The sequence below is a fragment of the Oncorhynchus clarkii genome, chromosome 26 (assembly GCF_045791955.1).
Source record: "Oncorhynchus clarkii lewisi isolate Uvic-CL-2024 chromosome 26, UVic_Ocla_1.0, whole genome shotgun sequence".
Taxonomy (NCBI): domain Eukaryota; kingdom Metazoa; phylum Chordata; class Actinopteri; order Salmoniformes; family Salmonidae; genus Oncorhynchus; species Oncorhynchus clarkii.
The window spans coordinates 14,257,475-14,284,771 of NC_092172.1; positions in this window are offsets into that span (position 1 = coordinate 14,257,475).

Consider the following 27,297-nt stretch of genomic DNA (forward strand, 5'->3'; position numbering starts at 1 on the left):
CTTTAAAACCCTAACTCCCTAACTCCAGCACTCCCTAAAACCCTAACTCTCTAACTCTCTTAAACCCTAACTTCCTAACACCCTAACATCCTAACTTCCTAGAACTATGACATCCAAACACCCTAATACCCTATCACCCTAACATCCTAAGACCTTAACACCCTAACTTCCTAACTTCCTAGCACCATAACATCCTAACATCCTAATACCCTATCACCCTAACATCCGAAGACCTTAACACCCTAACTTCCTAACTTCCTAGCACCATAACATCCTAACATCCTTATACCCTATCACTCTAACATCCTATCACCCTAACATCATAACATCTTAACACCTTTACACATTAGCACCGTAACATCCTAACATCCTAACACCTTTACACACCAACACTTTTACACCTTAGCACTGTAACATTCAAACACCCTTAATACCCTCTCGCCCTAACACCCAAACACCCTAACAACCAAACACCTTGACACTCCAGAACCGTAACATCCTAACACCCTCACACCCTCACACCTTTAAACCCTAAAACCCTAACACACTAACATCCTAACATACTAACACCATAACACCTTTACACCCTAGCACCAAAAAATTCTAACATCCTAACACTCTAACATCCTAACACCCTAACTCCCTAACTCTCTAAAACCATAACATCCTAACACCTTTACAGCCTAGCACCATAACATCCTAACTCCCTAACTCCCTTACTCTAAAACCCTAACTCCCTAACCCCCTAACTCTCTAAAACCCTAACTCTCTGAAACCTTAACTCCTAACTCTCTAAACTCCTATCTCCCTAACCACCTAACTCCCTAACTCCCTTAAACCCTAACTCCCTAACTCTCTTAAACCCTAACTCCCTAACAACCTAACATCCTAACTTCCTAGAACCATAACATCCTAACACCCTAATACCCTATCACCCTAACATCCTAACACCCTAACATCCTAACGATTTTACACCTTAACATCCAAACACCCTAACATCCTAAAATCCTAACACTCTAATGTCCTAACACTCTAACTCACTAAAACCCTAACTCTCTAAAACCCTAACTCCCTAAGTCTCTAAAACCCTAACTCCCTAAGTCTCTAAATCCCTAACTCCCTAACACCCTAACCCACCTAACTCTCTAAAACCCTAACTCCCCAACTCCCGTAACTCTCTTAAACCCTAACTCCCTAACACCCTAACATCCTAACTTCCTAGAATTGTAACATCCTAACACCCTAACATCCTAAGACCCTAACACCCTAACATCCTAACTTCCTAGCACTGTAACATTCTAACACCCCAATACCCTATCACCCTAACATGATAACACCCAAACACCTTTAAACCTTAGCACTGTAACATCCAAACACCCTAATACCCTATCACCCTAACACTCAAACACCCCAACACCCTAACACCCAAACTCCTTTACACTCTAGCACCAAAACTTCCTAACATCCCAACATCATTACACTCTAACTCCCTAACTCTCTAAAACCCTTACATCCTAACACCCTCACAGCTTTATACCATAAATCCCTAACATCCTAACACCCTAACACCCTAACATCCTGAAACCCTAACTCCCTAACTCCCTAAACACCAAACTCCCTAACTCCCTAAAACCCTAATTCCCTAAAAACCAAACTCCCTAAAAACCAAACTCCCTAAAAACCAAACTCCCTAACTCCTTAAAAACCTCTTACAGCTAAGCCCCTACTTTTTTCAATTTCCACCTGAATACCCAAATCTAACTGCCTGTTGCTCAGGCCCAGAACCAAGGATATGCATATTCTTGGTTTAATTTGAAAGAAAACACTCTGAAGTTTGTGTAAATGTGAATTGAATGTAGGATAATATAACACAATAGATATGGTTTAGATTGTTATTGTTGTATCATCATCTTTAAAATGAACAAGACAAAACAAACATTCAGATAGGATAATGGGGACAACTTCAGTGAAAAACATAAGAGGGCAAAAGTACTTGTGTAACGTTTCAGAATGATAACTTCCAAAATGAGTGTGCTATACATGACATTTATCATGAAGTCACCCAGGTGTCCCACACAAGTAGCCCAAATGTACCCAAGTGGCCAAATTGGTGAAGTTATACATTTTGAATGGAATAACTATATACAAAATACCAAAATTGTATTCTAACACACCCCCCCCCCCAAAAAAATTAAGAAAAAACATGAAAAAAATATATACATACACATATACATTTACAAAATAACACTTTCAATATTTGGAAGACCCTCAGTCCTCCACAGAATATTGTGCTGCTGATGCCAGGTGCCATAGCAGTCTCTTTCTGCTGTAAAGCATGTGGTGCAGGTGATGGGGGACTTCATTTTGCAAAGAACACAGCGACGCCTCCATGCTGTGCCCTTTTGGCCCTGAGGCACATCCATGCCTGCAGAAATACATTTGGGCAGATGAACATCACTTGTGGCAGGAGCAGAAGGGACAGAGGTAGAGGGAACAGAACGTGGTGCAGTGGTGCTCTGGTGCTGTAGCCAGCAAGCTCCTAGATGAGCAGCTCTCTGAAGGCTAGCTGTGAGATGGGGGGCTTTCCACAGCTCTTAGCCATTTCCTTGTGTAGGATGAATGCATTCACCACAGCAATGTCGATGAAATGATAAAAGAAGGTCTTGTACCATTTCATCGTCTTATGGAGAACATTGTAATAGCCTATCAGCGCATCTGACAGGTCCACACCTCCCATGCTCTTATTGTAGTCCTTTATTGCAGTTGGATTGGGGACATTTTTTGCGGTCCATGCCCCAGTAGCGCTGAGACAACAGGTGTCCGGCTGGATGAATCAGCTTCAGTGGGGGATGGACACCTTGGCACTGGGGGCTCCTATTCGGAGTCAGTGTCACTGTGAAAGAAAATGTTGAGTTAGAATAGTTTCACATATGAGCCCTGTATCAACAGGTATAATAATCAGATACTGTATATATAGAGTACAGGGAACATAAGGTTGAATATATTATTATAGACCTGCTAGATCTACTGACTCATTTATATTATGACAGACCAGCTAGATCTACTGTCTATTTTATATTATGACATTTCAGCTAGATCTATTTCTATTATATTATGACAGACCAGCTAGATCTACTGTCTTTATTATATTACAACAGACCAACTGTATCTACTGTCTCCATGTCACTTTGGCCATTGTTGTGGGCCTGCCCTCCCCTCCACAGCCTCAAATAGGCTATTTCATGTGGGGGTGGGGTGGAGCGGCAGACACACGCATCTCGGCAATGCTCCCTCTAATCCACAATATGTACATATACACACACACCACCTAACTCCCTAACTCTCTGAAACCCTAACTCCCTAACTCTCTTAAACCCTAACTGCCCAGCACACTAACATCCTAACATCCTTACTTCCTAGCACCATAACGTCCTAACACCATAACATCCTAACACACTAACATCCTAACATCCTTACGTCCTAGCATCGTAACATCCTAACACCCTAACTCCCTATTACCCTAACATCCTAACACCCTAACTTACAATCTCCCTAACATCCTAACACCCTAACATCCTAACTTCCAATCTCACTAACATCCTAACATCCTAACTCCCTATTACCCTAACATCCTAACACCCTAACATCCTAACTTCCAATCTCCGTAACATCCTAACACCCTAACATCCTAACTTCCAATCTTACTAACATCCTAACATCCTTACGTCCTAGCATCGTAACATCCTAACACCCTAACTCCCTATTACCCTAAGATCCTAACACCCTAACATCCTAACTTCCAATCTCCCTAACCTCCTAACACCCTAACACTAAGTCTCTAAAACCCCAACTCCCTAACCCCCCTAACTCTCTAAACCCTAACTCCCTAACTCTCTAAAACCCTAACTCTCTAAAGCCCTAACTCCCTAAAGCCCTAACTCCCTAACTCCCGAACTCTCTTAAACCCTAACTCCCTAACACCCTAATATCTTAACATCCCAACTTCCTAGAACTGAAACATCCTAACACCCTAATACTCTATCACCCTAACATCCCAAGACCCTAACACCCTAACATCCTAACTTCCTAGTACTGTAACATCCTAACACCCCAATACCCTATCACCCTAACATCACAACACCCAAACACCTTTAAACCTTAGCACTGTAACATCCAAACACCCCAATACCCTATCACCCGAACTCCTTTACACTATGGCACCAATACCTCCTAACATCCCAACATCCTAACATCATTACACTCTAACTTCCTAACTCTCTAAAACCCTAACATCGTAACACCCTCACACCTTTATACCATAAAACCCTAACATCCTAACATCCTAACCCTCTGACACCTTTACACCCTAGCACCATAACATTCTAACACCCAAATATCATATAACCCTAACAACTTTACACCCTAACATCCTAACAACTTTACACCCTAACATCCTAACACCATAACACCCTAAAACCCTAACATTCTAACATCCTAACACCCTAACTCCATAACTCTCTAAAACGATAACTCCCCAACTCCCTAAAAACCTAACTCCCTAACTCACTAACTCTATAACTGTAACTCGATATCTCTCCAAAACCATAACTCTCTAAAACCCAAATTCTCTAGCTCACTAACTCCCTAACATCCTAGCTCCCTAACTCTCTAAAAGCCTAACTCCCTAACTCTCTAATACACTAACTCCCTAACTTTCTAAAACCCTAACTCCCTATCCCCTAACTCCCTAAAACCCTAACTCCCTAACTCCCTACAAGCCTAACTCCCTAACTCTCTAAAACCCTAACATCCTAACACCCTCACAACTTTATACCATAAATCCCTAACATCCTAACACCCTAACATCCTGAAACCCCAACTCTCTAAAACTCTAACATCCTAACCCTCTGACACCTTTACACCCTAGCACCATAACATTCTAACACCCAAATATCTTATAACCCTAACATCTTTACACCCTAACATCCTAACAACTTTACACCCTAACATCCTAACACCATAACACCATAACACCCTAAAACCCTAACATTCTAACATTCTAACATTCTAACACCCTAACTCCATAACTCTCTAAAACGATAACTTCCTAACTCCCTAACTCACTAACTCTCTATAACTATAACTCGATATCTCTCTAAAACCATAACTCTCTAAAACCCTAATTCTCTAGCTCACTAACTCCCAAACTTCCTAATATCCTAGCTCCCTAACTCTCTAAAACCCTAACTCCCTAACTTTCTAAAACCCTAACTCCCTATCCCCTAACTCCCTAAAACCCTAACTCCCTAACTCTCTAAAACCCTAACTCTCTAAAACCCTAACTCCCTACAATCCAAACTCCTTAACTCTCTAAAACTCTAACTCCCTAACATCCTAACTCCTTAACTACCTATCTCTCTAAAACCCTTCCTCCCTAACTCCCTAACTCTCTAAAACCCTAACGCCATAACTCTCTAAAACCCTATCTCCCTAACTCCCTTACTCTCTAAAACCCTAACGCCCCAAATCTCTAAAGCCCTAACTAGCTAACTGTCTAAAACCCTAACTCCCTAACTCCCAACTGTCTACAATCCTAACTCCCTAAGTCTCTATAACGCCCTAACCCCCTAACTCTCTAAAGCCCTAACTCCCTCCCTCTCTTAAACCCTAACTCCCTAACTCCCGAACTCCCTAAAAGCCTAACTCCCTAACTCTCTTAAACCCTAACTCCCCAACACCCTAACATCCTAACATCCTAACACCCTAACTTCCTATTACCCTAACATCCTAACACCCTAACATCCTAACTTCCAATCTCCCTAACATCCTAACACCGAATCACCTTTACACCTTTGCATCGTAACATCCGAACACCATAACATCCAAACACACTAATACCCTATCACCCTAAAACCCTAACATCATAACACCCTAACACCCAAAAACCTTTACACTCTGGCACCATAACATCCTAACACTGTAACGCCTTTACACCCTAGCACCATAACATTCTAACACCCTAACATCCTATAACCCTAACAACTTTACACCCTAACATCCTAACACCTTAACACCCTAACACCTTAACACCCTAACATTGTAATGTCCTAACGTCCTAACACCCTAACACCCTAGCACCCTAACATCCTAACACCCTAACATCCTAACACCCTAACACCTTAACGTCCTAACACCCTAACGTCCTAACACCCTAACACCCAAACACCTTTACACTCTAGCACCGCAATATCCTAACACCCTAACACCTTTACACCCTAAAGCCCTAACATCCTAACACCCTAACATCCTATAACCCTAACAACTTTACACCCTAACACCCTAACACCCTAACAACTTTACACCCTAACACCTAACACCTCAACGTCCTAACACCATAACGTCCTAACACCCTAACATCCTAACACCCTAGCACCGTAACACCCTAGCACCCTAGCACCCTAACATCTTTACACCCTAGCACAGTAACATCCTAACACCGTAACCTCCTAACAACCTAACACCCTAACATCTTAACAACCTAACACCCTAACATCTTAACAACCTAACACCCTAACATCTTAACAACCTAACACCCTAACATCTTAACAACCTAACACCCTAACATCTTAACAACCTAACACCCTAACACAGTAACCCCCTAACACCCTAACATCTTAACAACCTAACACCCTAACATCTTATCACCCTAACATCTTAACAACCTAACACACTAACACCTTTACACCCTAAAATCTTAACAACCTAACACCCTAACACCCCAACCAACAACCCCCATCTTTATCTGACCTCTTGTTTGAACTGTTATTAGCATTTTATTCAGGTAGAATCATATCTAGAGATCCTCTTGTGTTGATATAGATTCCTCTGTTTTGACATTAATATATTTGGATGAATTTGCTAAATTAAGAACATTTGAGAGATTCTGAAGAAGAGAGGTTGGGATTTATTCACCCTGGCACAGAAAATGGGATGTTGTCTTATTTTTTTTAAACCAAGTGTTAGACAATGAGATGAATGGGTGCATTAAAAGATAAAAGAAAGTCAACAAGAATTTAATACAAACGACAACATGAGGACTGCGCCCGTGATATGAACTATAATTCTTTCCATGACGCAAACACTGACCTGAGATACCATCCTACCCTCCTTCCTCCTTCTCTCACTCTTTCTCTATTGCACTAACTAGCCTTTCACAACAGCCTCCCAGACCACGCCACAGGCTCAGGAAATGTACCAACGTTGTAAAAAACTCCTTTAATTCAAACTTCCCTCATCTATTTATTCACTCTCACCCTTTACAAGCACAGTGCATAATATGATCAAATCTGTGTCTCAAATCTATGTTGTCCAGGACTGTGTCTGTCTGAAATCGAAAAACCCCTAATAAAGACTGTGCATATATTTTTAGCTGTTGCTGCTCATTGAGACATCCCTCAAGTTCCTCGTTGCTGATAAGGCCTGGTGAGGACGGGGTGCCATGGTGAAGGGTGTGAACAGGCTTGATTGTGATCTCCTTTGTTCTGTGAGAGCAGACATCGTTAGAATTCTGCACACACACTATCACTCTCCCTGCCTCCTATCCCATCCTGATCCAAGTGGAGGGCTTTCAAAATCACTACAACCCAAACACCACAACAACCTTTATTTTCATTTCTTTTCATTACACAGTAGCACATTAAACTACAGCCTACGTGGTTTATGCCTCGCATATGCCAGTATCGATCTGGCTGTTGGACAGTAAGTTAAATTCCTACGTTTGGGCCTTCACCTTGAATCATGCCTGGAGAGCTGCCAGGCTACTTGCAGCCAATTTGCGTCACACTAACAGCACACAGTGTTTTCCTAATAGGATTGTCACAGCAATGGTATAGGGCCCATCTAAACACAACGCTTCTCCAAGTTGCTGATTAGCCCTACTACAAAGACACAAGTAACGTTTTGTATGCAGAGTTTAATGGCAAGCAGCAAAGCACTTAATGTGAGTTGTGGTGGCTCCCATTCCCGCCCGAAGTTTAAAGACCATAAGAATCGATGAAAAATGAAGATCCCTGGAGTTGTTTAAAATCTATATAATGGTGGTCTTAGTATCCGTCGTAATCTGGGTCATGAAGCCTTGTGGCAATATAATAGGAATGTACTTAAATCAACCTGTGACGTTATGAAAACAATCTGACCATTATCTTAACTGGACTCACTATACTTATCAGAACTAAGTACAACACTAAATCTGCCCATGCTCATACTTTGTGTGCATTTTCTAAAAGCCATGACAAATATATGGAGGAAATGACAGATGTTGGTTTAGGATTTTCCAAATTGAATGATAAACCTGCATATACCACTATAACATCTGATCCTTCATGTTGTGGTTTTATAATGAAGCCTACTCTCAGACATACTCTCTCTCTCTCTCACACACACACACACACACACACACACACACACACACACGCACATGCACTAAAAGTTACAAGCATTTTGCTGCACCTGCGAACAAATCTGCAAAATATGTGTACACGACCAATACATTTGATTTGATGAGTCAGAGTTCCAGCCTCCATCACAATCCCACAATCCCTCACACCTACTGGTCCTGCTGACTGTCGAAGCCACGCTGGCTCCTTACATTAATGTGTACATTACGCTTGATGGGTTGCCATTAGGGAGAAAATGTACATTACATGGATGCAATTAAAGTTTGCTAGACCATGGACAGTGCCCTAGTCAGGGACACAACCATGAAGCAGAATATTCGATTTCGCAGCTCTTTTTGCCTGTGCGCCACAAGAGCAATAAGGAGCAGGATCCTCCCAGCAGGATGCCTGAGGACTCATACAGTATGTATGTACCCAGACATACTGTAGTAAAGCCTTTCTGGCCTTGGGCAAGGCAGTTAACCCCCAACAACAGCTGCTCCCCAATGATGTGGATGTCGATTAAGGCAGTCCCCCGCACCGCTCTGATTCAGAGGGGTTTGGTTAAATGCATGAGACACATTTAGATTGAATGCATTCAGTTGTGCAAATGACTAGGTATCTCCCTTTCCCCCCTAGTACCCTCAGAGCAGGCTAATACTGTACAGAGATAATGCATCATGTCTGGATGAGGAACAGTACATGGATGAGCTAGTGCTAGTGGGATGTCTGCAAGCGTGCAGTGCAGTATGCTTTATTGCCCAGATGCCAATGTTCCTAGCTTATAGATACTCATACTGCCTGACGCCCACGCCGGGATCCTCTCCTCTGAATGAGAGGGTTATGAAATCACAGGGCCATGTTATCTATCTGATAAAGATACATCTCGAATGGCAGAGTCGTTTGAAGACCCTATTAAATATGATATGCAGAAGGGCTGTGATTTACATTTTCTTCTATCAAGCGACAGATGGATTTATATCGCCAATGCATCAGATCAGAAGAGAAGCAGAGAGCAAAGGCACAAACATGATTTATTCAACACTGCTGCATGCATAATATAGACTAAATCTATATTCAATAGAAATGTTGTCTCCAAGCTATGTATCCCACTGCATGGAAATGTATGTAAATGGTGTACTGTTGCACCAACTTCTAGAGCTGAGTTTATTTTGCAGAGGCTTTATTTCAGTCTAGATGTATTAATATAGTCAATTTGATTAAAATCAAGTTTGGCAAAGAGAAACAAGCCCTGCGTCCACACAGAAAGGAAGAGAAGTTCATAGATAGGATTTTGAAAGCGTATTTACAGAGGCTGAAAGCGTATTTGGAAATATTGGATTTTTGCCGAGAACAGAGAAAATGGGTCAGGGTAACATTAGTGATAAGGAGACAATGACAGGCGGAGAGTCATGAAAAACTGCTTGATAAATCAGTAAAGCAAAGAGGTAGATATACAAAGTGGATATGGGCTCTGCACCTATAAAGAAGGTATTTCAGGTATCCTTCTCTATTTTTTTGCGAACACAAAGAAACAAAGAAACATCTTTGTAGGGGTAACCAATGCATTGTGCAGTGCTATTTTCCATTTTAGGCTAATTGTGGTCAGCTTCACTTCACTCAGGTCTCTAGATGGAGTTTCTGCTCCGTGGGCGTCTCTCTAGGTCAACACAATTAAAAGAGACTGGGCTGGGGAGAGGAGAGGAGAGGAGAGGAGAGAACACTCTGCATTCTGCTCACAGTTACACTCTCAGCTGCCATCACCCATTCTTAAAGGCTTTGACTTGTGAGGGAGAAATATTTTAACTAACAGTAAGACTTTTCTGTCCTGCTAGTGTCTGTGTTTTTATGGTCACTCTATACCCCTGCAGCTAATCTGGGTGAATGGTCACTGGAGATGGCTTGAGCTGACAAATGGGTTAAAGACTGCATGACATAGACAATAATGTGTTTTACTAGGGATAATTTAGGAGTATAACAATTCCTCATTGTCTCAAAATCATCATTGCATTTGGGAAACTAAGCCAGGGTGGGGTTAAGACAACAACACACGTGCAGATAACAACAGGATGAACCCAGAGTGGCTTATGATGCCCTAATCTGCATGAGGGGGGTTGAACCAACTATGACTGAGCATTGTTAGTCTCAGTTATATATAGTACACTGCATTTGTGTAAAGGTTAGGTTACTTGGTCCAACACTCAAGGGTTGACCAGCCTCATTATTGCAATAATTCATCAATATCAAATAAAGATGATTGTTTGAAGAAATGACCAAGTCTCTCTCAGTACTACATTTCCACGACAGACTGCACGCCTCCCAGGCCAGAGAAAGTGCAGAGCCATGGCCAGAACAAGGATGGCCGGCTAGGGTTAGGGGGGGGGCTGATGAATATGGTGGTTTGAACAGAAGTCGGTCCTCAAAAGCAAGAAGTGTTACATTTTTCTGTAATTCCAGCACTTTGTGCCACTGTATGCCTCTCAAATCCCACACAAAGCTTTCATTCTTGGCTGTATCTGCATACATCAAATACAATTTTAGAGTGGTTCTTGTGAACAGACAACAAAGAAGGTTTGGACTGCAGTAATATACAGACTACCACTCAATGTTCCAGCTATATAAACTACCTGGACTCGTTCTAGTGGGGGTAAAACTTTTAAAACAAGCTTGGATTTACTGTGGAATTTATCTTGAATATTTAATATTTTGAAATATGCCCAACTGATCATTTGTGAGGCTTAATGACACAACACAGTGATGTGACAAAACGGTTGTTTGCTACGTGTTAACACATCACGCTACAACTGCTGACAAAGGGAACACAGGCTAACATTCATTCCCTCGTCTTGCTATTAGAATGAAATAGCAATGTGAATAGCTATTCCCTCTAATTCCATGTCAAAAACAAGACATTATTCATTGTTGCAAAACTCTTCTTTGGTTTTATGGGCTTGTAACCACTACCAGATTTTGCTATCCTTTAGCTGTAATTTGTAGATAGACACTTTTTAACACACACACACACACACACACACACACACACACACACACACACACACACACACACACACACACACACACACACACACACAAACACAAACACACACACACGCACACACGCACGCACGCATACACACACACACACATACTTCGAGCTGAGGGCTTGCCTGAACAGCTCAACAAATGTGGTTTGAATATGGTTTAAGTGTGGTCATTGTAGATAAATGTAGCTAGCTATCAGAGCAGATGGGAGAAGAGAAGAGCTGGACCAATATAGACCAATTTCCAGAGCTTTCCAGCTGTAATTATGTCTAATTGTGATTCCTGTGTGGCTCCCGAGCTGGCCTCAGCAGTGCACACTTCTCTACAATGAGCCCTGCGGGTCTCACCTCTGCTCAGCACTTCCACACCTCGCACACACAATACCTGCAGGACTCATTAACTACAGTATGTCTTATAGTGTCTCATTCTATATTTCTACATTCCTTCTCTCTCCCTCTCTCGCTCTCATTTCTTCTCTCGCCCTCTCTTTCTCGCCGTCTCTCTCAATCTCCTGCACTTGCACTCCTCCACTTTCCTCTCCCTCTTAGAGATGATTGAAACAGTGTAACAGTCTCGTCCAGAGGGGAACAATGGCACTACGATGACTGTAGTGTTTCTAGAGCCTTGATGGGTCAATTGTGGATTTGATACTGTAAATTATACAGTGCAGTAGTCAAGAGGCATCTCAGAGGAACCATAGTCACAGTGTAGAATCCTCTGCGTCCCCATAGGACTCATTTCCCCGCAGCACGTAAAAAACAATGCTATGTACTGTTTGTTGCCCCTACATCGTAAAAGCATGTGGATTACCTAATTTCTCAAATAATACAGATTGCTTGGGCTCAACTACTTCCTCTCTAAAAATACCCCAATAAGTGATTCTGCAGAGAGATCTGGTCCACTTCCCTGCATGGCATAACTTTTAATGACCTCATTGTCATACCGCCAAGAGACAGAGTCAAGTGACATTAATGTCAGATTAAAAAAACACTGCCAGACGTGGGCTGCTTTTTTGAAGTGGTTATTAATGCTATGATTCAGGATTTTCCTGTCAAAATATTGAGCTGAAGTCCCTGCAAAGTAGTAACAGAAATGAGCCTGTGCAACAGCTGTGGGCTCAAGTGGAGAGATTACCACACTGATCCTAAAGCAAAGTGGCAAACGAGGACTCTCTGTTTTTGTAGGAAGTGAGATCACACCAACAAGGGAATCAGGTGTCCCACATCAACCAGAACAACCATCTTAGACTGTGACAAAATAAACGTAATTGGCTCACAATACAATATAATACAATGTAAATGTGAGTCCACTTTCAAGCACAAAAGCAGGACATTTCTAAATGTACCCTGCAAGAAAACACTGGCTATAACCAGCCTGGATCATCACTGTAGCTCAGACTCATTTTTCCTTCCCTATCCTGAATCTCATCAGTTTACAGTGTTTTTTTTTATAGACACCGAGGTCACTCAAGGAAGCCCTCCAGACTGTTCTTTGATGTTACATTAGGTTTCATATGAAGATATTAAAGGTGTGTTGGAAGTGAGACACGCACTACGCATTTCATCCTAAGAGATAAAATGTGCTGTGCTTGAGAATGATCCCACATCCATCTGTACTCTTTCAACGTCTCCGAGACACATCCATTTCCAGAGTTACAGCACTCTCTGCTCTCTCTCTCTATGAAGACACACCTCAGCAAATTCTACACTAAACAAACTCCATGGCACCTGACACTTGCTGTAAGGACTCTGGATCCATGCTTAGCTTACCAAATGAACCAATTTCAAATCAAATCAAATGATATTGGTCACATATACATATTTAGCATATGTTAAAGCAGGTGTAGCGAAATGCTTGTGTTCCTAGCTCCGACAGTGCAGTAGCATCTAAGAATTCACAACAATACACAAATCTAAAAGTAAAATAATGGAATTAAGAAATATATAAATATTAGGAGGAGCACGATTGACTAAAATACAGTAGAATAGAATACAGTATATACATATGAGATGAGTAAAGCAGTATGTAAACATTATTAAGTGATGTCTGTGTCTCTTCTCCTTCGTCCTATCCTCCTTTTCTTTCTCCCCCCTCTGGTTGTCGCGTTCCCTCACAGTGTTGTGATTTCCTATTTCTTTGTACGTTTGATGACATGTGCTGAGGGCTCTGACATAATGTTCTCTCAGTTGAGTAAATATGTAAATATATTCCACAGTGTCATGTCTGATTAAGCAAATTAATTACTTCATTAATTAAAACTTTTGGCCAAGTTTGTGTGCTTGTTTGTCTCGGTAGAAGTTTTAATCAAACAGCTACTGCGCTAATCATTGCATTGTCGCTAAATGCTCTTTGATTTCAGTTTGCTTTGTCACACCTGTGAACAGCACTAGGATATTGAAGTGACTCAGTCTATGGGAATGAACACTTTCTGATCTAACCGTACCCCCCATGGTCCATGGAACATCTGCCACTGTATAAAAATAACATCACGACTCACAATGTGGAGTATTACATTGTCCTAACATCACGTAATCAAACCTGTATCCATTGTGATTGTGGTTGATTTGGATGGTGGTGGTGTGGGCACCATGTTATGCCATGGGCCTGCCACCCTGTGGGCCGTAGGGCTGGAGCCTCAGGACGTTCCAGATTCAGGCTGACTGGGGATGGATTGAGGGTATGTGGGTGTGTTCCAGGCCATCTGTGGCAGCTCCAGGGCATGGTGGAGCCATGGATCCTCCCCCTCATCCTTATAAAGGGGATGTTTATCTCTCATAGCTCTCAATGACCCGACCTCTTGGTCTATTTACTGCCCCAGTGAGCAAACTATGGTGATCATATCATATCAGTACCAAGTCTGTGAACAATGACACAATCCTTCCCCTAACATTAGCAGTCTTTGGCATATGCTGTTTCTTAACTGCAAGGGACACTGTGTTGTCTTTTTGTAGGAGCGTCTGTCTGAGCAGATTGCAATTGCCTGATTCAGGCTAGGTGCAAACACACCGTAAGGCTGTCTGTGAATACTGTGAACTATGGTGCCATTGTGGTAGGAAAATGAGAGATGGGGATACTTCCGTTTAGCAACTTGCTGGCGCCGAGGTCCAGCTTGTTGACTCAAACACAATTCATGATATAATTTGGATGGATGGATATTTGCATCTCACAGGAGAGAGCCACACCTTTGCCTTGGCAATGTCCAGGGACAAGACGTTCCCACAGATGTCCTGGGGTTACTGACGCCAGGAGAGGTGTGAAGACTGATAAAAACTTGAATCAACAAAATGTATGTTCATTGACTGAAATCGTATGTTAAGTGAATTGAATTGTCGTATTTGTTTCAAGAGTTCCATGCTGCAAATGCTATGGATTTATTGTTACAGGGAAAATGTGTTATTCTGTTTGTTAGATGGCAGATAGGTAAAAGAGGAGCAACACAGGGGTGTGTTGAAGACATGTTATTCTGAACTGAGGACATGTGTTATTCTGAACTGAAGACATGTTACTCTGAACTGAATACACTTGTTATTCTGAACTGAAGACATGTGTTATTCTGAACTGAAGACATGTTACTCTGAACTGAAGACATGTTATTCTGAACTGAAGACATGTTATTCTGAACTGAAGACACTTGTTATTCTGAACTGAAGACATGTTATTCTGAACTGAAGATATGTTACTCTGAACTGAAGACATGTGTTATTCTGAACTGAAGACATGCTACTCTGAACTGAAGACACTTGTTATTCTGAACTGAAGACATGTTACTCTGAACTGTAGATACTTGTTATTCTGAACTCAATACATGTTACTCTGAACTGAAGACATGTTATTCTGAACTGTAGACACTTGTTATTCTGAACTGAAGACATGTTATTCTGAACTGAAGATATGTTACTCTGAACTGAAGACATGTGTTATTCTGAACTGAAGACATGTTACTCTGAACTGAAGACATGTTATTCTGAACTGAAGACATGTTATTCTGAACTGAAGACATGTTATTCTGAACTGTAGACACTTGTTATTCTGAACTGAAGAAATGTTATTCTGAACTGAAGACATGTTATTCTGAACTGAAGACATGTTATTCTGAACTGTAGACACTTGTTATTCTGAACTGAAGACGTGTTATTCTGAACTGAATACATGTTATTCTGAACTGAAGACACTTGTTATTCTGAACTGAAGACATGTTATTCTGAACTGAAGACACATGTTATTCTGAACTGAAGACACGTGTTATTCTGAACTGAATACATGTTATTCTGAACTGAAGACATGTTATTCTGAACTGAAGACACGTGTTATTCTGAACTGAAGACATGTTATTCTGAACTGAAGACATGTTACTCTGAACTGAAGACATGATATTCTGAACTGAAGACATGTTATTCTGAACTGAAGACATGTTATTCTGAACTGTAGACACTTGTTATTCTGAACTGAAGACATGTTATTCTGAACTGAAGACGTGTTATTCTGAACTGAAGACATGTTACTCTGAACTGAAGACATGTTATTCTGAACTGAAGACATGTTATTCTGAACTGTAGACACTTGTTATTCTGAATTGAAGACATGTTATTCTGAACTGAAGACACTTGTTATTCTGAATTGAAGACATGTTATTCTGAACTGAAGACACTTGTTATTCTGAACTGAAGACATGTTATTCTGAACTGAAGATATGTTACTCTGAACTGAAGACATGTGTTATTCTGAACTGAAGACATGTTATTCTGAACTGTAGACACTTGTTATTCTGAACTGAAGACATGTAATTCTGAACTGAAGATATGTTACTCTGAACTGAAGACATGTGTTATTCTGAACTGAAGACATGTTACTCTGAACTGAAGACATGTTATTCTGAACTGAAGACATGTTATTCTGAACTGAAGACATGTTACTCTGAACTGAAGACATGTTATTCTGAACTGAAGACATGTTATTCTGAACTGTAGACACTTGTTATTCTGAACTGAAGACATGTTACTCTGAACTGAAGACATGTTACTCTGAACTGAAGACATGGTATTCTGAACTGAAGACATGTTATTCTGAACTGAAGACATGTTATTCTGAACTGTAGACACTTGTTATTCTGAACTGAAGACGTGTTATTCTGAACTGAATACATGTTATTCTGAACTGAAGACACTTGTTATTCTGAACTGAAGACATGTTATTCTGAACTGAAGACACATGTTATTCTGAACTGAAGACACGTGTTATTCTGAACTGAATACATGTTATTCTGAACTGAAGACATGTTATTCTGAACTGAAGACACGTGTTATTCTGAACTGAAGACATGTTATTCTGAACTGAAGACATGTTACTCTGAACTGAAGACACTTGTTATTCTGAACTGAAGACATGATATTCTGAACTGAAGACATGTTATTCTGAACTGAAGACATGTTATTCTGAACTGTAGACACTTGTTATTCTGAACTGAAGACATGTTATTCTGAACTGAAGACATGTGTTATTCTGAACTGAAGACATGTTACTCTGAACTGAAGACATGTTATTCTGAACTGAAGACATGTTATTCTGAACTGTAGACACTTGTTATTCTGAATTGAAGACATGTTATTCTGAACTGAAGACACTTGTTATTCTGAACTGAAGACATGTTATTCTGAACTGAAGATATGTTACTCTGAACTGAAGACGTGTTATTCTGAACTGAAGACATGTTATTCTGAACTGAAGACATGTTACTCTGAACTGAAGACACTTGTTATTCTGAACTGAAGACATGATATTCTGAACTGAAGACATGTTATTCTGAACTGAAGACATGTTATTCTGAACTGTAGACACTTGTTATTCTGAACTGAAGACATGTTATTCTGAACTGAAGACATGTGTTATTCTGAACTGAAGACATGTTACTCTGAACTGAAGACATGTTATTCTGAACTGAAGACATGTTATTCTGAACTGTAGACACTTGTTATTCTGAATTGAAGACATGTTATTCTGAACTGAAGACACTTGTTATTCTGAACTGAAGACATGTTATTCTGAACTGAAGATATGTTACTCTGAACTGAAGACATGTGTTATTCTGAACTGAAGACATGCTAATCTGAATTGAAGACACTTGTTATTCTGAACTGAAGACATGTGTTATTCTGCACTGAAGACATGTTACTCTGAACTGAAGACATGGTATTCTGAACTGAAGACATGTTATTCTGAACTGAAGACATGTTATTCTGAACTGTAGACACTTGTTATTCTGAACTGAAGACGTGTTATTCTGAACTGAATACATGTTATTCTGAACTGAAGACACTTGTTATTCTGAACTGAAGACATGTTATTCTGAACTGAAGACACATGTTATTCTGAACTGAAGACACGTGTTATTCTGAACTGAATACATGTTATTCTGAACTGAAGACATGTTATTCTGAACTGAAGACACGTGTTATTCTGAACTGAAGACATGTTATTCTGAACTGAAGACATGTTACTCTGAACTGAAGACACTTGTTATTCTGAACTGAAGACATGATATTCTGAACTGAAGACATGTTATTCTGAACTGAAGACACGTGTTATTCTGAACTGAATACATGTTATTCTGAACTGAAGACATGTTACTCTGAACTGAAGACACTTGTTATTCTGAACTGAAGACATGATATTCTGAACTGAAGACATGTTATTCTGAACTGAAGACATGTTATTCTGAACTGTAGACACTTGTTATTCTGAACTGAAGACATGTTATTCTGAACTGAAGACGTGTTATTCTGAACTGAAGACATGTTACTCTGAACTGAAGACATGTTATTCTGAACTGAAGACATGTTATTCTGAACTGTAGACACTTGTTATTCTGAATTGAAGACATGTTATTCTGAACTGAAGACACTTGTTATTCTGAACTGAAGACATGTTATTCTGAACTGAAGATATGTTACTCTGAACTGAAGACATGCTAATCTGAATTGAAGACACTTGTTATTCTGAACTGAAGACATGTGTTATTCTGCACTGAAGACATGTTACTCTGAACTGAAGACATGTTATTCTGAACTGAAGACATGTTATTCTGAACTGTAGATACTTGTTATTCTGAACTCAAGACATGTTACTCTGAACTGAAGACATGTTATTCTGAACTGTAGACACTTGTTATTCTGAACTGAAGACATGTTATTCTGAACTGAAGACATGTTATTCTGAACTGTAGACACTTGTTATTCTGAATTGAAGACATGTTATTCTGAACTGAAGACACTTGTTATTCTGAACTGAAGACATGTTATTCTGAACTGAAGATATGTTACTCTGAACTGAAGACATGCTAATCTGAATTGAAGACACTTGTTATTCTGAACTGAAGACATGTGTTATTCTGCACTGAAGACATGTTACTCTGAACTGAAGACATGTTATTCTGAACTGAAGACATGTTATTCTGAACTGTAGATACTTGTTATTCTGAACTCAAGACATGTTACTCTGAACTGAAGACATGTTATTCTGAACTGTAGACACTTGTTATTCTGAACTGAAGACATGTTATTCTGAACTGAAGATATGTTACTCTGAACTGAAGACATGTGTTATTCTGAACTGAAGACATGTTACTCTGAACTGAAGACATGTTATTCTGAACTGAAGACATGTTATTCTGAACTGAAGACATGTTACTCTGAACTGAAGACATGTTATTCTGAACTGAAGACATGTTATTATGAACTGTAGACGCTTGTTATTATGAACTGAAGACATGTTATTCTGAACTGAATATATGTTACTCTGAACTGAAGACATGTGTTATTCTGAACTGAAGACATGTTACTCTGAACTGAAGACATGTTACTCTGAACTGAAGACATGTTATTCTGAACTGAAGACATGTTATTCTGAACTGAAGACACTTGTTATTCTGAACTGAAGACATGTTATTCTGAACTGAAGACATGTGTTATTCTGAACTGAAGACATGTTACTCTGAACTGAAGACATGTTATTCTGAACTGAAGACATGTTATTCTGAACTGTAGACACTTGTTATTCTGAATTGAAGACATGTTATTCTGAACTGAAGACACTTGTTATTCTGAACTGAAGACATGTTATTCTGAACTGAAGATATGTTACTCTGAACTGAAGACACTTGTTATTCTGATCTGAAGACATGTGTTATTCTGCACTGAAGACATGTTACTCTGAACTGAAGACATGTTATTCTGAACTAAAGACATGTTATTCTGAACTGTAGATACTTGTTATTCTGAACTCAATACATGTTACTCTGAACTGAAGACATGTTATTCTGAACTCTAGACACTTGTTATTCTGAACTGAAGACATGTTATTCTGAACTGAAGATATGTTACTCTGAACTGAAGACATGTGTTATTCTGAACTGAAGACATGTTACTCTGAACTGAAGACATGTTATTCTGAACTGAAGACATGTTATTCTGAACTGAAGACATGTTACTCTGAACTGAAGACATGTTATTCTGAACTGAAGACATGTCATTCTGAACTGTAGACACTTGTTATTCTGAACTGAAGACATGTTACTCTGAACTGAAGACATGTTACTCTGAACTGAAGACATGTTATTCTGAACTGAAGACATGTTATTCTGAACTGAAGACATGTTATTCTGAACTGTAGACACTTGTTATTCTGAACTGAAGACGTGTTATTCTGAACTGAATACATGTTATTCTGAACTGAAGACACTTGTTATTCTGAACTGAAGACATGTTATTCTGAACTGAAGACACATGTTATTCTGAACTGAAGACACATGTTATTCTGAACTGAATACATGTTATTCTGAACTGAAGACATGTTATTCTGAACTGAAGACACGTGTTATTCTGAACTGAAGACATGTTATTCTGAACTGAAGACATGTTACTCTGAACTGAAGACACTTGTTATTCTGAACTGAAGACATGTTATTCTGAACTGAAGACATGTTATTCTGAACTGTAGACACTTGTTATTCTGAACTGAATACGTGTTATTCTGAACTGAATACATGTTATTCTGAACTGAAGACACTTGTTATTCTGAACTGAAGACATGTTATTCTGAACTGAAGACACATGTTATTCTGAACTGAAGACACATGTTATTCTGAACTGAATACATGTTATTCTGAACTGAAGACATGTTATTCTGAACTGAAGACACGTGTTATTCTGAACTGAAGACATGTTATTCTGAACTGAAGACATGTTACTCTGAACTGAAGACACTTGTTATTCTGAACTGAAGACATGATATTCTGAACTGAAGACATGTTATTCTGAACTGAAGATATGTTATTCTGAACTGTAGACACTTGTTATTCTGAACTGAAGACATGTTATTCTGAACTGAAGACATGTGTTATTCTGAACTAAAGACATGTTACTCTGAACTGAAGACATGTTATTCTGAACTGAAGACATGTTATTCTGAACTGTAGACACTTGTTATTCTGAATTGAAGACATGTTATTCTGAACTGAAGATATGTTACTCTGAACTGAAGACATGTGTTATTCTGAACTGAAGACATGTTACTCTGAACTGAAGACATGTTATTCTGAACTGAAGACATGTTATTCTGAACTGAAGACATGTTACTCTGAACTGAATACATGTTATTCTGAACTGAAGACATGTTATTCTGAACTGAAGACACTTGTTATTCTGAACTGAAGACATGTTATTCTGAACTGAAGACACATGTTATTCTGAACTGAAGACACGTGTTATTCTGAACTGAATACATGTTATTCTGTACTGAAGACATGTTATTCTGAACTGAAGACACGTGTTATTCTGAACTGAAGACATGTTATTCTGAACTGAAGACATGTTACTCTGAACTGAAGACACTTGTTATTCTGAACTGAAGACATGATATTCTGAACTGAAGACATGTTATTCTGAACTGAAGACATGTTATTCTGAACTGTAGACACTTGTTATTCTGAACTGAAGACATGTTATTCTGAACTGAAGACCTGTGTTATTCTGAACTGAAGACATGTTACTCTGAACTGAAGACATGTTATTCTGAACTGAAGACATGTTATTCTGAACTGTAGACACTTGTTATTCTGAACTGAAGACATGTTATTCTGAACTGAAGACACTTGTTATTCTGAACTGAAGACATGTTATTCTGAACTGAAGATATGTTACTCTGAACTGAAGACATGTGTTATTCTGAACTGAAGACATGCTACTCTGAACTGAAGACACTTGTTATTCTGAACTGAAGACGTGTTATTCTGCACTGAAGACATGTTACTCTGAACTGAATGCATGTTATTCTGAACTGAAGACATGTTATTCTGAACTGTAGATACTTGTTATTCTGAACTCAAGACATGTTACTCTGAACTGAAGACATGTTATTCTGAACTGTAGACACTTGTTATTCTGAACTGAAGACATGTTATTCTGAACTGAAGATATGTTACTCTGAACTGAAGACATGTGTTATTCTGAACTGAAGACATGTTACTCTGAACTGAAGACATGTTATTCTGAACTGAAGACATGTTACTCTGAACTGAAGACATGTTATTCTGAACTGAAGACATGTTATTCTGAACTGAAGACATGTTACTCTGAACTGAAGACATGTTATTCTGAACTGAAGACATGTTATTATGAACTGTAGACGCTTGTTATTATGAACTGAAGACATGTTATTCTGAACTGAAGATATGTTACTCTGAACTGAAGACATGTGTTATTCTGAACTGAAGACATGTTACTCTGAACTGAAGACATGTTACTCTGAACTGAAGACATGTTATTCTGAACTGAAGACATGTTATTCTGAACTGAAGACACTTGTTATTCTGAACTGAAGACATGTTATTCTGAACTGAAGACATGTGTTATTCTGAACTGAAGACATGTTACTCTGAACTGAAGACATGTTATTCTGAACTGAAGACATGTTATTCTGAACTGTAGACACTTGTTATTCTGAATTGAAGACATGTTATTCTGAACTGAAGACACTTGTTATTCTGAACTGAAGACATGTTATTCTGAACTGAAGATATGTTACTCTGAACTGAAGACACTTGTTTTTCTGAACTGAAGACATGTGTTATTCTGCACTGAAGACATGTTACTCTGAACTGAAGACATGTTATTCTGAACTAAAGACATGTTACTCTGAACTGTAGATACTTGTTATTCTGAACTCAATACATGTTACTCTGAACTGAAGACATGTTATTCTGAACTGTAGACACTTGTTATTCTGAACTGAAGACATGTTATTCTGAACTGAAGATATGTTACTCTGAACTGAAGACATGTGTTATTCTGAACTGAAGACATGTTACTCTGAACTGAAGACATGTTATTCTGAACTGAAGACATGTTATTCTGAACTGAAGACATGTTACTCTGAACTGAAGACATGTTATTCTGAACTGAAGACATGTTATTCTGAACTGTAGACACTTGTTATTCTGAACTGAAGACATGTTACTCTGAACTGAAGACATGTTACTCTGAACTGAAGACATGTTATTCTGAACTGAAGACATGTTATTCTGAACTGAAGACATGTTATTCTGAACTGTAGACACTTGTTATTCTGAACTGAAGACGTGTTATTCTGAACTGAATACATGTTATTCTGAACTGAAGACACTTGTTATTCTGAACTGAAGACATGTTATTCTGAAATGAAGACACATGTTATTCTGAACTGAAGACACATGTTATTCTGAACTGAATACATGTTATTCTGAACTGAAGACATGTTATTCTGAACTGAAGACACGTGTTATTCTGAACTGAAGACATGTTATTCTGAACTGAAGACATGTTACTCTGAACTGAAGACACTTGTTATTCTGAACTGAAGACATGATATTCTGAACTGAAGACATGTTATTCTGAACTGAAGACATGTTATTCTGAACTGTAGACACTTGTTATTCTGAACTGAAGACATGTTATTCTGAACTGAAGACATGTGTTATTCTGAACTGAAGACATGTTACTCTGAACTGAAGACATGTTACTCTGAACTGAAGACATGTTATTCTGAACTGAAGACATGTTATTCTGAACTGAAGACATGTTATTCTGAACTGTAGACACTTGTTATTCTGAACTGAAGACATGTGTTATTCTGAACTGAATACATGTTATTCTGAACTGAAGACACTTGTTATTCTGAACTGAAGACATGTTATTCTGAACTGAAGACACATGTTATTCTGAACTGAAGACACGTGTTATTCTGAACTGAATACATGTTATTCTGAACTTAAGACATGTTATTCTGAACTGAAGACACGTGTTATTCTGAACTGAAGACATGTTATTCTGAACTGAAGACATGTTACTCTGAACTGAAGACATGTTACTCTGAACTGAAGACATGTTATTCTGAACTGAAGACATGTTATTCTGAACTGTAGACACGTGTTATTCTGAACTGAAGACATGTTACTCTGAACTGAAGACATGTTACTCTGAACTGAAGACATGTTATTCTGAACTGAAGACATGTTATTCTGAACTGAAGACATGTTATACTGAACTGTAGACACTTGTTATTCTAAACTGAAGACGTGTTATTCTGAACTGAAGACCCGTTTTTCTGAACTGAAGACATTTGTTATTCTGAACTGAAGACATGTGATTCTGAACTGAAGACATGTTACTCTGAACTGAAGACACTTGTTATTCTGAACTGAAGACGTGTTATTCTGAACTGAAGACATGTTACTCTGAACTGAAGACACTTGTTATTCTGAACTGAAGACATGTTATTCTGAACTGAAGACATGTTATTCTGAACTGAAGACATGTTATTCTGAACTGAAGACATGTTATTCTGAACTGTAGACACTTGTTATTCTGAACTGAAGACGTGTTATTCTGAACTGTAGACACTTGTTACTCTGAACTGAAGACACTTGTTATTCTGAACTGAAGACATGTTATTCTGAACTGAAGACATGTTACTCTGAACTGAAGACATGTTATTCTGAACTGAAGACATGTTATTCTGAACTGTAGACACTTGTTATTCTGAACTGAAGACATGTTATTCTGAACTGAAGACACGTTTTTCTGAACTGAAGACATTTGTTATTCTGAACTGAAGACATGTGATTCTGAACTGAAGACATGTTACTCTGAACTGAAGACACTTGTTATTCTGAACTGAAGACGTGTTATTCTGAACTGAAGACATGTTACTCTGAACTGAAGACACTTGTTATTCTGAACTGAAGACATGTTATTCTGAACTGAAGACATGTTATTCTGAACTGAAGACATGTTATTCTGAACTGAAGACATGTTATTCTGAACTGTAGACACTTGTTATTCTGAACTGAAGACGTGTTATTCTGAACTGTAGACACTTGTTACTCTGAACTGAAGACACTTGTTATTCTGAACTGAAGACATGTTATTCTGAACTGAAGACATGTTACTCTGAACTGAAGACATGTGTTATTCTGAACTGAAGACACTTGTTATTCTGAACTGAAGACATGTTATTCTGAACTGAAGACTTGGTATTCTGAACTGAAGACATGTTATTCTGAACTGAAGACATGTTATTCTGAACTGAAGACATGTTATTCTGAACTGTAGACACTTGTTATTCTGAACTGAAGACATGTTATTCTGAACTGAAGACATGTGTTATTCTGAACTGAAGACATGTTACTCTGAACTGAAGACATGTTATTCTGAACTGAAGACATGTTATTCTGAACTGTAGACACTTGTTATTCTGAACTGAAGACGTGTTATTCTGAACTGAATACATGTTATTCTGAACTGAAGACACTTGTTATTCTGAACTGAAGACATGTTATTCTGAACTGAAGACACATGTTATTCTGAACTGAAGACACGTGTTATTCTGAACTGAATACATGTTATTCTGTACTGAAGACATGTTATTCTGAACTGAAGACACGTGTTATTCTGAACTGAAGACATGTTATTCTGAACTGAAGACATGTTACTCTGAACTGAAGACACTTGTTATTCTGAACTGAAGACATGATATTCTGAACTGAAGACATGTTATTCTGAACTGAAGACATGTTATTCTGAACTGTAGACACTTGTTATTCTGAACTGAAGACATGTTATTCTGAACTGAAGACATGTGTTATTCTTAACTGAAGACATGTTACTCTGAACTGAAGACATGTTATTCTGAACTGAAGACATGTTATTCTGAAAAGTAGACACTTGTTATTCTGAATTGAAGACATGTTATTCTGAACTGAAGACACTTGTTATTCTGAACTGAAGACATGTTATTCTGAACTGAAGATATGTTACTCTGAACTGAAGACATGTGTTATTCTGAACTGAAGACATGCTACTCTGAACTGAAGACACTTGTTATTCTGAACTGAAGACATGTGTTATTCTGCACTGAAGACATGTTACTCTGAACTGAATACATGTTATTCTGAACTGAAGACATGTTATTCTGAACTGTAGATACTTGTTATTCTGAACTCAAGACATGTTACTCTGAACTGAAGACATGTTATTCTGAACTGTAGACACTTGTTATTCTGAACTGAAGACATGTTATTCTGAACTGAAGATATGTTACTCTGAACTGAAGACATGTGTTATTCTGAACTGAAGACATGTTACTCTGAACTGAAGACATGTTATTCTGAACTGAAGACATGTTACTCTGAACTGAAGACACTTGTTATTCTGAACTGAAGACATGATATTCTGAACTGAAGACATGTTATTCTGAACTGAAGACATGTTATTCTGAACTGTAGATACTTGTTATTCTGAACTCAAGACATGTTACTCTGAACTGAAGACATGTTATTCTGAACTGTAGACACTTGTTATTCTGAACTGAAGACATGTTATTCTGAACTGAAGATATGTTACTCTGAACTGAAGACATGTGTTATTCTGAACTGAAGACATGTTACTCTGAACTGAAGACATGTTATTCTGAACTGAAGACATGTTACTCTGAACTGAAGACACTTGTTATTCTGAACTGAAGACATGATATTCTGAACTGAAGACATGTTATTCTGAACTGAAGACATGTTATTCTGAACTGTAGACACTTGTTATTCTGAACTGAAGACATGTTATTCTGAACTGAAGACATGTTATTCTGAACTGTAGACACTTGTTATTCTGAATTGAAGACATGTTATTCTGAACTGAAGACACTTGTTATTCTGAACTGAAGACATGTTATTCTGAACTGAAGATATGTTACTCTGAACTGAAGACATGTGTTATTCTGAACTGAAGACATGTTACTCTGAACTGAAGACATGTTACTCTGACCTGAAGACATGTTATTCTGAACTGAAGACATGTTATTCTGAACTGAAGACATGTTATACTGAACTGTAGACACTTGTTATTCTAAACTGAAGACGTGTTATTCTGAACTGAAGACACGTTTTTCTGAACTGAAGACATTTGTTATTCTGAACTGAAGACATGTGATTCTGAACTGAAGACATGTTACTCTGAACCGAAGACACTTGTTATTCTGAACTGAAGACGTGTTATTCTGAACTGAAGACACTTGTTACTCTGAACTGAAGACACTTGTTATTCTGAACTGAAGACATGTTATTCTGAACTGAAGACATGTTATTCTGAACTGAAGACATGTTATTCTGAACTGAAGACATGTTATTCTGAACTGTAGACACTTGTTATTCTGAACTGAAGACGTGTTATTCTGAACTGAAGACATGTTACTCTGAACTGAAGACACTTGTTATTCTGAACTGAAGACATGTTATTCT